General features: G+C 40.3%; 1 pseudogene; it reads right to left on the minus strand.

The window, feature by feature from the left end:
- Positions 1-14282: 14282 nt before the first annotated feature.
- Positions 14283-14422, minus strand: LOC139155577 (U2 spliceosomal RNA; annotated as a pseudogene).
- Positions 14423-16211: the final 1789 nt, after the last annotated feature.

The raw sequence follows: 16211 nt of genomic DNA on the forward strand, positions 1-16211 counted from the left end.
ATTTCTATATATAAAGTACATATGTATGCATACTTAAATTCATTGTAATTTTCGTTTGACAGTGTTGAAGGAATTATTTGTTTAGCAGAGTGATGGCATTCAGGGAAAAACTGTTCTTGTGTCTAGTTGTCTTGGTGTGCAGGGCTCTGTAGTGATGTTTTGAGGGTAGGAGTTGAAACAGTTAATGTCCAGGATGCGAGGGGTCAGTAAATATTTTCCCCACCCTCTTTTTGACTCGTGCAGCATACTGGTCCTCAATGGAAGGCAGGTTGGCAGCAATAGTTTTTTTCTGCAGTTCTGATTCTCCTCTGAAGTCTGTGTCGGTCTTGTTGGGTTTTCTCCTTTTTATCACTCACATATTCTACACATACAGAGTAAATCATGCCCAAAGAAGAAATTGATTTTGGTGAAATTGACACATTGCTGAAGAAGGAGGAGGAGGAGGAGGAGGAGGAGGAGGAGGAGGAGGAGAAGTAGAAGTAGAAGAAGAAGTAGAAGAAGAAGAAGAAGAAGAAGAAGTAGAAGAAGAAGAAGTAGTAGAAGAAGAAGTAGTAGAAGAAGAAGAAGTAGTAGAAGAAGAAGAAGTAGAAGAAGAAGTAGAAGAAGAAGTAGAAGAAGAAGAAGAAGAAGAAGTAGAAGAAGAAGAAGTAGTAGTAGAAGAAGAAGAAGAAGAAGAAGAAGAAGAAGAAGAAGAAGAAGAAGAAGAAGAAGAAGAAGAAGAAGAAGAAGAAGAAGAAGGACTTCTTGGTGAAATTGACACATTGCTGAAGAAGAAATTCGTCTTGTGAAATTGACACATTTCCTGACAGAACAAGTTGCCTTCTGTTGGTACAGAACAGAACAAACAACAGAGTCGGAAGGGACCTTGGAGGTCTTCTAGTCCAACCCCCTGCTTAGGCAGGAAACCCTACACCACTTCATACAAATGGTTATCCAATCTCTCCTTGAAAATCTACAGTGAGGGAGCACCCACAATTTCTGCAAGCAATGTTTGTTCCACTGGTGAATTGTCCTCAATGTTGGGAGGTTTCTTCTTAGTTCCTATTGATTGATTGATTGATTGATTGATTGATTGGATTTGTATGCCGCTCCTCTCCGTAGACTCGGGGTGGCTAACAACAGTAATAAAAAACAGTAGGTAAATCCAATACTAAAACAGCTAAAAAACCCCTATTGTAAAACCAAACATACATACAAACAAACAAACAATCATACCATGCATAAATTGTAAAGGCCACGGGGGAAAGAATATCTCAGTTCCCTCATGTCTGATGGCAGAGGTGGGTATTAAGGAGCTTACGAAAGGCGAGGAGGGTGGGGGCAATTCTAATCTCTGGGGGGAGTTGGTTCCAGAGGGCCGGGGCCGCCACAGAGAAGGCTCTTCCCCTGGGCCCCGCCAAACGACATTGTTTTGTTGACGGGACCCGGAGAAGGCCCACTCTGTGGGACCTAACCGGTCGCTTCTCTGCTTAATTGGTTTCCCCCCGTTGCTTCTTATATATTTATTTTTATTTAATTTCATTTATATGTCGCCCAATTCCCGAAGGATTTCTTGTCCTGCCTTTCAGGGGCTTTGGGGAATAGCTTGACCTCCATTTCTTTGGGGCAGCCCTTCAAATAACAGAAGGCCGCTAAGAGACGAAGTAAAGGATGAGGAGGGTGTGCTTTTAGATGCTAGCGATAGGTAACACATGCTGCTGCAGCAGCGGAAGCTGTAAACTGAGCTTAATGTGTTGCTTATTTTAATGGAATTTAGGCGTGTGTTTTCCTCTGGCTGTTTTCCCAAGTGTAATGCCTCGGAGATAAAACAACTCGGATTTCTTGTAAACTAAGAGGAGCAAACAGATAAGCAGAGGGAAGCGTAGCTATTAAGGAGACTGAATCCTGATCCTTCAACCCATTGTGGTTGCAATGCCGAGACAATTCTGGGTTGGTTCAAGAGCAGCATCATTGACAGTGAAGGGAGCCTGCTTGGAATATTGATACATCTGCTATTTGTCCTATTGATAGATTTCGCCAAAATGGAATACAGTATTCCAAGTGTGGCCTTACCAAGGCCTTATATTATTATTATTATTATTATTATTATTATTATTATTATTATTATTATTATTATTATTATTATTATTATTATTATGTCAATACAACACAGCAAACTAGATCATTCATTCATTTTGTTATTTTTTTCGTATTGTTTGTTTTAAAGTGTATAACTTAATGTTTGTTTGTTTGTTTATTTATTTATTTGTTTATTTATTTATTTATTTATTTATTTATTTATTTATTTATTTATTTATTTAAAAGAGAGAATAGTCTTTGTGCCAAAGGTTACATTTCTCCTTGTCCTTAAAAATGTTTTCCTGATTTTAATGTATTTAATTGTTTTCGTTTCATTATTTTCTTTCATTGTATTGTTTTATTTTCAAAGACAGGTAAGCTGCCCAAATAGGTCGTATTTCCAACATGCTGAAAAGTGACTTGTATTTGTAATGGGTCAAACAACGGATGGACAAATCCTAACCTAGTTTCTTTCCTATTCTTGCTCCACTTGCTTTTTTTTGAAAACTGGAAGCAAACCCCATCAGAGTCCTTCCAGTGTTACCCCAATGTTATGCGAGTCTTCTCAAAGTGAGAGGGTCTTTTTTCACCCATAGAATTTTAATTTTATAGAGCCTGGATGGCGCAGTGGTTAAGAGTGCAGTACTGCAGGCTACTTCTGCTGATCACCGGTTGCCAGCAGTTTGGCAGATCGAATCTCAGTAGGCTCAAGGTTGACTCAGCCTTCCAAGGTGGTTAAAATGAGGACCCAGATGGTTGGGGGGAAATATACTGACACTGTAAACTGCTTAGAGAGGGCTGTAAGGCACTGTAAAGTGGTATATAAGTCTAAATGTTAAATGCTACGGCTAATTTTGTTGGCAATTATTTATTTATTTGTTTTTTTGTTTGTTTGTTTGTTTATTTGTTTATTGGATTTGTATGCCGCCCCTCTCCGTAGACTCGGGGCGGCTAACAACAGTAATAAAAAACAGCATGTAAATCCAATACTAAAACAACTAAAAACCCTTATTATAAAACCAAACATCCATATACACAAACATACCATGCATGAATTGTAAAGGCCTAGGTGGAAAGAATATCTCAGTTCCCCCATGCCTGACGGTAGAGGTGGGTTTTAAGGAGCTTACGGAAGGCGAGGAGGGTGGGGGCAATTCTAATCTTCGGGGGGAGTTGGTTCCAGAGGGCCAGGGCCGCCACAGAGAAGGCTCTTCCCCTGGGCCCCGCCAAATGACATTTGTTGACGGGACCCGGAGAAGGCCCACTCTGTGGGACCTAATCAGTCGCTGGGATTCGTGCGGCAGAAGGCGGTCTCGCTTGCCATTACCCATGCAGGGTCTAAAACTTGTGCAATTTATCTAAGTCAAAGGAGTCAGACTTCCCCCAGAATGTACACATTAGACAGATGAAGTGTGCTTTCTACTGAGATCTGGGCACTACGCATGTCTGCACAAATACAATGGATCTAGAAGAGGGTTTTACCGGAGGGGGGTTGGGGGCTGTCATTGCAATTACTCTGTAATAGATATTATTTATATTACACCGTCCGCTCGGATGGATGGAAGTTGACAAGCGTGAGCCGAAAAGGATATCTGTGCCCTGGAGGGTGGCGCCCAATAAAATCCAAAAATGTGGCGCTCTGGATCGTTTACTCTGAAATATTCTTTGTTGGCGAGCTGGGTCATTAAAAAATGGGACGGTTGACTTAGATTGTCTTTCCTTCTCAGAGCAACCTGCTGGGAAGCTGGTTTGTTTCTGGCTTAATTTCGAACTCATGAGCTGCGATGGCGCAGTGGTAAAATGCAGTATTGCAGGCCGACTCTGCCAACGGCCCGCAGTTCGATCCTGGCTGGCTCAAGGTTGATTCAGCTTTCTATCCTTCTGAGGTGGATAAAAGGAGAAGCCAGATTGCTGGGGGCGAGAGGCTGACTCTGTAAAACTGCTTAGAGAGGGCCTTAAAGCACCGTGGAGCGGTATAAAAGTCTGAGTGTTATTGCCATTCTTTCTTATTTCTTTTTTTCCTTTCCTTTCTTTCCTTTCCTCATTGCTTATTTGACCCCTATGAAAATCATTAAGTGTTGTATCTCATGATTTTTGAAACATCTCTTTTTCTTTTATGTGCACTGAGAACCACATGCACAAAGACAACTTCCTTGTGTGTGCGATCACACTTGGCCAATAAGGAATTCTATTCTATTCTACTCTATTCTATTCTATTCGTTTCATTCGTTTCCTTCTTTCCTTTCCCTTTCCATCTCCCTCTCCCTTTTCCTCTACCCATCCATCCCTCCTTCCATCTATCATCTATCTATCTTATTCACACTCCCACATATCCATCTGGACGGCTGGACTTTAATTGCATTTTTATAGATCCATGTCCATTTATATGAATAAATAACAATAAGCACCCACCCGTGTAGTTGGTTGGACTTATATTCATTATAATTTCTTTCTTTCTTTCTTTCCTTTTTTCCTTCTTTCCTTCCTTCCTTCTTTCTTTCCTTCTTTCCTTCTTTTTTTCTTCCTTCCTTCTTTCTTTCTTTTTTTCTTTCTTTTTTCTTTCTTTCTTTCTTTCTCTTTTCTTTCTTTCTTTTTTCTTTCTTTCTTTCCCCCTTTCCTTCCTCCCTCCCTCCCTTCTTTCTTTCCACAGTCATTAAAGTGAAATATTGCAGGCTGACCGTGCTGACTGACAGCAGTTCGATCCTGACCAGCTCAAGGTTGATTCAGCCTTCTATCCTTCTGAGGTGGGTGAAATGATGACCCAGATTGTTGGGGGCAATGTGCTGCCTCTGTAAATCGCTTAGAGAGGGGACCATGAAGCGGTATGTAAGTTGAAGCGGTAATGCCGTACCTGCTCATTTCTCCTATAATGTTGACTCTGAGCACCTTACAAGTTATAACATAGTTAGATTTCTTTTCAGACCCTCTCACTTCGAGAAGACTCGCATAACATTGGGGTAACACTGGAAGGACTCTGATGTGGTTTGCTTCCAGTTTTCAAAAAAAGCAAGTGGAGCAAGAATAGGAAAGAAACTAGGTTAGGATTTGTCCATCCGTTGTTTGACCCATTACAAATACAAGTCACTTTTAGGCATGTTGGAAATACGACCTATTTGGGCAGCTTACCTGTCTTTGAAAATAAATATCACATCACGAGCAACTGTGTTCTTTTTGCTTACGATGTAAAACTTTTCAACACCACGGACAACACATCTACTCTCCAAAAAGACCTGGACTTTGTCTCAGACTGGTCTAACACCTGGCAACTTCAAATATCAACCAACAAATGCTCTACCCTCCACATCGGCAAAAGAATCCAAACCTCATATATAAACTAAATAAACAAAATCTCACAGCCAACCCCCACTCAGTAAAAGTCCTTGGAATACTAATATCCAACGACCTAAGTGCCAAAGCCCACTGCAACAATATCGCCAAAAAGGCTTCCAGAGTTGTTAACCTGATCCTACGCAGCTTCTGCTCCAGCAATCTCACACCAGAGCCTACAAAACTTTTGCCAGACCAATCCTTGAATACAGTTCATCTGTCTGGAACCCATACCACATCTCGGACATCAACACCCTAGAAAATGTGCAAAGATACTTCACCAGAAGAGCCCTTCACTCCTCCACTCGAAACAGAATGCCCTACAAAAGCAGACTATCAATCCTAGGTCTAGAAAGCTTAGAACTACGACGCCTAAAACACGATCTAAGTATTGCCCACAAAATCATATGCTGCAATGTCCTGCCTGTCAATGACTACTTCAGCTTCAACCGCAACAACACAAGAGCAGGCAACAAATTCAAACTCAATATTAATGGCTCTAAGCTTGACTGTAAAAAATATGACTTTAGCAATCGAGTTGTCGAAGCGTGGAACTCACTACCTGACTCAGTAGTGTCAACCCCTAACCCCCAACATTTCTCCCTTAGACTATCCATGATTGACCTCTCCAGGTTCCTAAGAGGTCAGTAAGGGGCGTACATAAGTGCACCAGTGTGCCTTTTGTCCCCTGTCCATCTCTCCTTATCCCATATATCATATATCTTTTCTCCCTTTCATATATCTTCTCCTCTATTTTCATATCTTTTCTTTATATATAATACTTCATGTCTATTCTCCTCAATATGTATTGTGTATTGGACCAAAAAAAATAAATTAAATAAATAAATTAAAATAAATTAAAATCAGGAAAACGTTTTTAAGGACAAGGAGAAATGTAACCTTTGGCACAAAGACTATTCTCTCTTTAAAATAAAGAAAATAAACATTAAGTTATTCGCTTTAAAACAAACAATACAAAAAAAATACCAAAACAAAACAACAAGAAAAAACACCTAGAAATTTTAAAAACATTACATCATTAATTAATATATAAATATTTTAAACTTAGACTGCTTTAATCATAGCCTTCAGATGGGTATTCCGTTATCTTTTCCCAGGATTTATGCAATATACTGAATTGAACTAACGTATATACTGAACTAATGCTATTCAAAGGGCAACCTGGGAACTACACAGGAGCCGAATCCACATGGAAATAACTAAAGTGAGGGTGTTCGGTGAAGACAGATGCTGTGCCTTTAATTGAACTGATAACCCCTTTGGTGTAAAAACACTCTGTGCGTAGGCTCACTCGTTTATGCAACTTTAGAGTGACTGTACTTCCCCTCCTGTGGTTTTTAGATCTATCCAAAGCAAAGCTGTGATTCACTGCTTGGAACCCACAATTTTTGAGTCACACAGGTCAGAGGAAAAGGAGAAAGAGACAGAGAGAAAGAGACAGATGGACAAGGAAGGAAGGATAAGAAGGAAAGGAAGGAAGGAAGGGAGGGAGGAAGGGAGGGAGGGAGGGAAGAAGAAGCAAGAAAGAAAGGAAAAGAAAGAAGAAAGGGTGTGGATGAATGGAGGGAGGGACGGAAGAAGGAAGGAGGGAAAGAAAGAGGAGAGGGAGGGAAGGAGGAAGGAAGGAAGGAAAAAGAAGAAGAAAGGGGGTGGATGAATGGAGGGAGGGACGGAAGAAGGAAGGAGGGAAAGAAAGAGGAGAGGGAGGGAGGGATGGAGGAAGGAAGGAAGGAAGGAAAGAAAGGAGGAATTTAAAAAGGGGTGGATGAATGGAGGGAGGGATAGAGGAAGGAAGGAAGGAAAGAAAGAAAGAAAAAAGAAAGAAGGAGGGGGAGGTAGGAAAGAGAACAAAGAAAGAAAGAAACAAAGAGGGGAGGGAAGAAGGAAGAAAGGAAGGAAGGAAAAATGAAGAAAAGGGGTGGATGAATTGAGGAAGAGATGGAGGAAGGAAGGAAGGAAAGAAGGAAAGAAAGAAGGAAGGAAAGGGGGAGGGAGGAAGGGAGGAAGGAAGGAAAATAAACCTTTAAACCAACAATTTCAGAGTACAGTTGCCCCCAAGGCTGAAGAAGACAAGACAACAAATTAAAAGTGATTATAACCATGTCATTATTTAGAAAGCCTCCTGCATGGCCAGACCTGCAGAGACCAGCCAGAGATCAAATCTGAAATTATTCGGTTTGCAATTCTAGAATTCAACTACAGAAGGCCGCCGAAAAGTACCAGAGGTCGCAGAAAAAGCTGCTGCTGTGCCATTGCTGCAATGTTCTTTGCGCCTATGCATCCCATTGGTCTTGCAAGGCAATGGAATGGACATGCGTGAAGAACATAGCGGGTGGGGCCAGCGGCTGGGGGACCGGTTCGAGGGCATGGCCAGCCAGCCATCGTTACCGTTTCAGCAAATTTCACCAAATTTCCACCAATGGTTCGCCTGAACCGGTGCAAACTGGCTCAATTCCACCTTTGATGCGCGACCTCTGAAATCAAGTTAGTCAAAATAGGTGCAGTCAGGTGGTAGGGAAAGCGAGTAGAATGCTTGGCTGCATAGCTAGAGGTATCACAAGCAGGAAGAGGGAGATTGTGATCCCGCTGTATAGAGCGCTGGTGAGACCACATTTGGAAGACTGTGTTCAGTTCTGGAGACCTCACCTACAAAAAGATATGGATAAAATTGAACAGGTCCAAAGACGGGCTACAAAAATGGTGGAAGGTCTTAAGCATAAAACGTATCAGGAAAGACTTCATGAACTCAATCTGTATAGTCTGGAGGACAGAAGAGAAAGGGGGGGACACGATCGAAATATTTAAATATGTCGAAGGGTTAAATAAGGTCCAGGAGGGAAGTGTTTTTAATAGGAAAGTGAACACAAGAACAAGGGGACACAATCTGAGGATAGTTGGGGGAAAAATCAGAAGTAACGTGAGAAAATATTATTTGACTGAAAGAGTAGCAGATGCTGGGAACAAACTTCCAGCAGACGTGGTTGGTAAATCCACAGGAACTGAATTTAAACATGCCTGGGATAAACATAGATCCATCCTAAGATAAAATACAGGAAATAGTATAAGGGCAGACTAGATGGACCAGGAGGTCTTTTTCTGCCGTCAATCTTCTATATGTTTCTATACCCAGATGTTGGAAGTGTAAAACAGAACTTGGATCTTATTACCCTCTATAGTGGCATTGTGAAAAAGCAAAAAGTTACTGGAAATTTTTTTTTTAAATGGTTAGAAGAAATTTTAGAGAGAAAAAAATAGAAAAAAGCCTGGAGCTCTTTTTACTGGGAATATTGCGTGAAAAGTTTGAAAAATAATGCCAGACATATCTAATTTTACATAGAGCAACTGCAGCAAGTATTGTGTTCACGCACTATTGGAAAAATGAAAATATACTGACTGAGGAAGATGTAATAGAGTAAATAATAATGTGCATGGAAATGGATAATCTAACAATGGAATTAAAAAATAAGGGTTATTCTGAATATTATGAAAGTTGGGGCAACTTGTATTGTTGGTTGGAAAAAAGGAAAACATAAAAATACATGGTCAATATTGGAAAGTATAGAAAATTGAGAAGTAAAAGAAAGATCTCGGTGGCAAAGAGTAAAGAAAAGACATTTATTTTCTTTTTTTCCTTTCTGGACTCTGGAATATGTTTTTCCTATTGCAGGAAATGCGGTTGAATATGTATAATTTTAGAAGAGCTGTGCGTGCATGTGTGTGTGTAAATACACATACAGTTTATATAGCAGATAATGTATATTTTCGTGTACCTGTGTATAATATGTATATACACATATGGCAATTAAAGAGTATATTTTGGATGTTCAGTAATAGAAAATAGAGGGGGAAATTGTATCTCTTTGAGGCGAAGAGAGGTCAGACACCCTAACCCCAACCCTTGACGTGAGTGACGTCAAGTTGGCCAACTTTAAGCCAGTCACATGACCTTTAAGCCACTCCCCTGGTCACATGGCCATCAAGCCACTCCCACCTGCTCGCATGGCCGTCAAGCCACACCCACAGTGTGATAGTAAATGTTTTTTGCAGCCCTTCACTGTATGTATATAAATTTTTAAAAAATTCAATTCAGAAAAAATGAAATGATGTTCTGCGATTTGAAGAATTTACAGCTTGGCTTGGAAAAGAATATCCCTCCATCTTCTTATCTGTGTCCTCCCCCCAAAAGCTTCTATTTCCATCCTTCTTGTACATCAATTCCTTACCCAAAGCTTCCTTCCACATCCCTAAGAACACCTCTCTCTCTATCTCTTCTCTCTCTCTCTTCTCTCTCTCTCTCCTCTCTCTCTCTCCTCTCTCTCTCTTCTCTCTCTTCTCTCTCTCTCTTCTCTCTCTCTGTTCTCTCTCTGTCTCTTCTCTCTCTTCTCTCTCTCTCTTCTCTCTTCTCTCTCTCTCTTTTCTCTCTCTCTCTTCTCTCTCTCTCTCCCCCCCCTCTCTCTCTTCTCTCTCTCTTCTCTCTCTGTCTCTGTCTCTTTCTCTCTCTCTCTTCTCCTCTCTTTTCTCTCTCTCTCTTTTCTCTCTCTCTTCTCTCTCTCTCTCCTCTCTCTCTCCTCTCTTCGCGCTCTCTCTCTGGCATCCTTCTTCCAATATTTCCCTCCAGGCCTGCCAAGCTTCCTGCCTTGACTGATTTTATTTTAGATTCTTTTAATTAAAACAAAATTAAACAGGAAGCCAACACATTGCGAAGCTTTCAGCCTCGAGCATGAGGAACAGCTTGGTCGCCCATCTCGCAGAGTCGCAGAGGACGTTCGCTGGGTCTGACGTCTTTTCCTTCAGCCAAAGTAGACAAGACACAATTCCTTGGTTCACAAACGATCTCGGAGCCCACAAAGCCGAGAAGGCGAATTGTCCATGCAGGAATTGGACAAATCGACAATGGAATTAAAAGACAGAAGATGAGACAGAATTCTAGAAAAGTTGGAACAATTTTTTTATTATTGGCTAGAAAATAAAAATAATTTAAGAATAAATAAGAATAATTTAAGAATATATATATTTTTCTTTTAATATTAGATTTGTTCTACTGTTATATTGCCTTTTATTATTGTTGTGAGCTGCCCTGAGTCTTCGGAGAGGGGCGGCATACAAATCTAATAAATTCTTATTATTAACTTATGGATGTGATTGAAAGATTTACTCTTTTTTCTTGGTTTTTTTCTGCTATTAAAGGGCAATTATTAAAAAAGTATGGTTAAGGAATATACATGAAAATTGATATTAAGGATGTATGGAGAAGATATTTCTCCTTATTTCTGGGTTCTCGAGGCTGCCCCTTCGCATTCATCTGTGAAAATAATATCCCAGAATGTCATCTATTAGGCAAGCTTGCCGGTAATCAAAGGCACTTCTTAGGAAAAAATGAGGGCAAATCTGTCTCTTGGGGGGAAGAATGAATGCAAAAATGAAAACTTTAAACACCCTCTGATATTGAAGGCGCTATATGGGGAAAGCTGCAGTCAAAATGGCGAAACTTGTTCATCCAACAGGGTTTGTGTGTTCATTTTTTTAAATGGATTCCACACCAATACTGTTCTGGATTTTTTTGTCCAGATTGATGGGCTGGAAAAGTAACCCTCCAAAGCTCTTAAAAATGGGACATATTGTTGTGTTTGGGCCTGGGCCAGCCGTTTATTTATTTTATTTATTATTTAGATTTGTATGCCGTCCCTCTCCGCAGACTCGGGGTGGCTCACAACAAAATAAAACAATTCATGACAAATCTAAATTATAGTTTAAAATATTTTAAAAACCCCATTTACTAAGCAAACATACACACAAACATACCATGCATAAATTGTATATCCCCGGGGGAGATGTCTCAGTTTCCCCATGCCTGACGACAAAGGTGGGTTTTAAGGAGCTTACGAAAGGCAAGGAGAGTAGGGGCAGTTCTAATCTCTGGGGGGAGTTGGTTCCAGAGAGTCGGGGCCGCCACAGAGAAGGCTCTTCCCCTGGGGCCCACCAACCGACATTGTTTAGTTGACGGGACCCGGAGAAGGCCCACTCTGTGGGACCTAATCGGTCGCTGGGATTCGTGCGGCAGAAGAAGGTCCGGGAGATATTCTGGTCCAATGCCATGAAGGGCTTTATAGGTCAAAACCAACACTTTGAATTGTGACCGGAAATTGATCGGCAAACAATGCAGACTGCAGAGTGTTGGTGAAACATGGGCATACCTAGGTAAGCCCATGACTGCTCTCGCAGCTGCATTCTACACGATCTGAAGTTTCCGAACACTTTTCAAAGGTAGCCCCATGTTGCTCCCACAGATGGGAGAGACGCGACACAAAGTGAATGTGAAAGCCTGGCTGACAGCCAGGAAGATGTGGCAGACAGCCAGGAAGACGTGGCAGACAGCCAGGAGGACGAGGCCACTGGTTCGCAGGATTCAGCAGACAGCCCAGGGGATTTGGCATGCAGTCCCTCAGACAGTCTTTCGTCTCTGGATTCTTCTGCAGATCAATATATTGATCTGCGTAGCAGAAGAGCTATGCAGAGAAGGGATCGACTGAAGGAGTATTACAAGTCATCAGAGTAGCACCTGGGCTGGGTGTGGTTCTTATACTGAGGGCTGGGTGTGGTTCCCTTAATGAGGGCTAAAGGGATAAAAGGGAACAGAGGCCGAGGGCAAACTGTGGCTGTTTATCTGTGTTATTTTGTGGTTCCTGCTCTAAAGGTTCTGTTCCGTGCCGTTGGAGTTTTCAATCCAGCTTTTTCAGACAAGTGGGAGGTGAAAACTCTGGGACTTGCTGTTTGCTTCAAAGATTCAAAAGGACTCCTGAAACGTCTTTGCTCATTCCAGGTTGTCTTTGTTTGTTTTTTCCTGTGTTTTTATATGCGGCTGAAGTAAGCCTTGCACTATCATTGTTTTCGGACACTAAGAACTGTTTTGAGTAACCCTTTTTTGTTTATTTAATACAAGTTTGCTGATTAGCAGAGCACGTGTGTGTTTGATTTCTTTTCCTTGGACTGTTACACATTGCCTGAGCCAGTCAGGCAGAACACATATAAATATCGTCTTTCATAGTTGCAATTGTATATCAAGTCTTAAACCCTCAACGATTTACACATTTGCCAACCTACCTGTTGGCACTATTGTCACAGCTATTTGAATTTTATTTTTTCAGCCTACTAGTTTACATTGCTATAATATCATGTGACCCACCTATAAAACCAGCTGGAGCTTTTATCATACCACAGGTGATTCACTTAATGCCTTGTGGTGAAAAAGGTCATAAAATGGGACAAAACCCAACGTCTTATCGAACAACCAAAATTTTGGGCTCCATTGTGACCGTTAACTGCTACTGTAAAAATATCTCAAATAGCATCACCCTTTTACCGATGCACCAGTCCTTCTCCCTTATGAGAGAAGCCGTCTTTGATTTACCAAATATGGTGGGGCTCAAAATATGTCAACATTTGAGTTTGAGCAACAGAGAGTTGGTCAGGAAGTTTTGTGCAAGAATCTGGCGTTGCGACAAATCAAAGCGATGTTGGGGGAAAAATTCAAAAGTGGCTACAAGAAATACTAGAAAGAAAAATAGGAAATAAAACCTTTATTTTTAAAATTGGGAATAACATGTGAAAAGTTTTTAAAATGTCAGCTATATCTAATCCTAATTATAACAACAGCAGCGAGAATTGTCTTCTCCCAATATTGGAAAAATATATCTACAGATGAAGACTTAATGGAAAAAATAACTGGAAATGAATAAACTAACCATGGAGTTAAAAAATAAGGATGAATCAGAATATTATGAAGGTTGGAATAGGTTCTGTTGTTGGTTGGAAAAATGTAAAGGTATATAATAAAAAAGAATAGAAATTGGGATCTAAAAGAAAGGATCGGTTAGAAGGGTAAAAGAAAAGAGAGACACCAAAATAAGATACAGTATATACAGTAAATAAACTGTGTTGTGGTTAGCTCTGGCTCAGCTCCTGCCCCAAGGACTGTGGATGTGGGGGAGACATCCACATGCTGCAGGCCTGTTTTTCTCCTGGTGGAATCTGATGATGAAGGCTCCTCTGACCAAGAAGACATGAGTGACAGGGAGGAGGAGAGTGGGGCAGACAGCTCAGAAGGAGATCAATTATCTAGCTCCTCCTTGGATTCAGAACAAGACTTAATGATACAGCCACGCGTGCGGAGAGCGATGCATAGGCAGCAACAACTGAGAGATTATTATCAAAGAAAATGAGGCCACCTGTGGTTGGGTGGGGCTGTGGTCATTAGTGAGGCTGCTATAAATAGCAGCCTGTGCGTTTGGCCATTGTGGAGGATTATCTGATGGTTGTGTTTCGTGACTGCTTTACTGACTTTGACCTGTGTGCTGATTTTTCCCCACTTTGAAACTAAAGCAGAGCAAAGTGTGTTTCACTTTGTGAAAGAAGAAGGACTGTGAATTGCCTCACAAAAGCTGCAAACTAAGTATCACAGAACTGATAAGGGACTTGTACAAATTACCAGTTTGTTTGGAGACAAGTGCTCTTTGCTATACCAAAAAAGGGCTTGGTTTAAGTGAATTTTCATTATAAAGAACATTGCTTTGAATTTTCAAACGTGTGTGTCTGAAATTTGTACCTGTGAATTTTTGGGAGGAGTCCTGCAGAGAGCCCGACAGAACAAACTGTATATATTATGTATAAAATTTTGGTGTTTTTGTTTTTTTATGCTTCCATGCATGTGCAGAAGCAAAAAACCACCGATAAAATACAGAAAATAGTATAAGGGCAGACTAGATGGACCATGAGGTCTTTTTCTGCCGTCAGACTTCTATGTTTCTATGTTTCTATCTCTCTCTCGCACGCGTCCCCTCGTGACAAAATTTATGTATAAAGTTAACGATAGGAATAAAAGAGATTGAGCCCAACAAGAAATGCAAAGCAGGTATATGACACAATGTCCAATGATTTTAAATGTTTTATGTTTGTATGTTTATTAAACTGATAAGAACAGATACTACACTTGATCTTAGCCAAAAGGCCGAGAAGCGATAAAGAAACTTTTTTTTTTTTAAAAAAAGGAAGTTTTGTGCAAGAATCCACAAACCACTATCGTTCCTCTCCATTTCACAAGCTGGATGAAGCTCTGAAAGGACCCAGAAGTTATTACTTAGAGCGAAACAGCCCTCTTTTCCCCAACCCATCCTCAGTCAAGGCCAATTTCCTGCCGAAATGGTTTCAGTTAGCAAAGAGCGGAGTGGCATCATTTATTAGAGACAAGCGGGATTTGAACCTATCTTTTAATATCTGTCAGGGCTGCAGGATCGGTTGGTAAATGGACTGGGGGAGTTTGGAAGTGGAAACCTCAAGGGGTTTTGCTTCAGCCAAAGAGGACTTAGTCGACCCTGGCAGTTAATCCCGCTAAGGTCAGCTTTAACCTCGGAAATTCTCAGACGGCAAACAAGAAACAGGAAAGGAGCTAAAAATGTGTTCTGTTTCATGGAATTAAGCCGCCATCGGTTTATCCATAAAAACTGGATCACATGAGGAGGGAAAATAGCTATTGAGTCGCCATGGGCGAATAGGGGACAATATAAATTCAACAAACAAAAAACAAACACTTTGATCACATAGTCAGTACAGAACAGAACATTTTAAAAAATGTTAAATTATGAATTGGAAACGAAAACCGTATCTTTGGGGAATAATCAGAGGACAGTATAGAAAGGAAGACATACCTACAAATTCAATCTAGATATAAAAAGGATATGGAACAGTCAGGTATAGAAAGAATTACCCAACCACTAGATAAACTATTGACAGGCCCGGAAGAAAAAGCAATATCTAAAATATATAAATATCTGATAGAATATGAAAGACCAGAGGAGATAGTTAAAGGTACAATGATTGCCTGGGCAAAAAACATAGGCCATAATATATATATAGAGGAATGGGAACAGATTTGGAAGAGAAATATTAAATTAACAAAATGCACAATATATAAAGAAAACCAATATAAAATGCTATACCGTTGGCATCTTCCACCCAAAAGACTAGCTAAAATGCACAAAAATTACAGCCCAATGTGTTGGAAATGTAAAAACACTCAAGGCACCTTCTTTCACCTATGGTGGTTATGTCCAGAGACAAGAAAATACTGGAAAAAAATAAATAATTGGTTGTGTCAAATAACAAATACAAAAATAGAATATATGGCAGATTTTTTTTTTATGAGAGGTACCTATTCTAAAAATGTAAAATATCTAAGCTTGCATATTACAACAGCTGCAAGGATTTTATTTGCACAGAACTGGAAAAATCCGCAAGTACCTAAAGACAATGAGATCATCAAGAAAATATACGACTGTGCAGAGATGGACAGATTGACAATGGAACTTAATAATCGAAAAGAATCGGACTATTATGAAACCTGGACAAAATGGTACCAATGGACAAAAAGAAAAGAAACTTAAAAGAAGCATTGGAATAAAACATCAAGAAATCTAAAAGTAATTAGAAGACAATGTCGATAGGAATGCATATACGATGTAGATTCATCTGTAAATATGACTATGTACTTTTTGTAAAAAAAGGAAAAAATTAATAAATATATATTTTTAAAAAAGAAAGAAAGGAAGATTACATTTGATAATCCATATATTAATATCAGCAAGGTTGGTGTTTGCACAAACCTGGAAAAGGGAAAATACAGTGGTAACTCGGACCAGAATATCTCCGAGACCGCCTTCTGCCACACGAATCCCAGTGACCTGTTAGGTCCCACAGAGTTGGCTTTCTCCAGGTCCCGTCGATGAAACAATGTCGTCTGGCGGGACCCAGGG

This window comes from Erythrolamprus reginae, unplaced genomic scaffold (assembly GCF_031021105.1).
Source record: "Erythrolamprus reginae isolate rEryReg1 unplaced genomic scaffold, rEryReg1.hap1 H_3, whole genome shotgun sequence".
NCBI classification, from domain to species: Eukaryota; Metazoa; Chordata; class Lepidosauria; order Squamata; family Dipsadidae; genus Erythrolamprus; species Erythrolamprus reginae.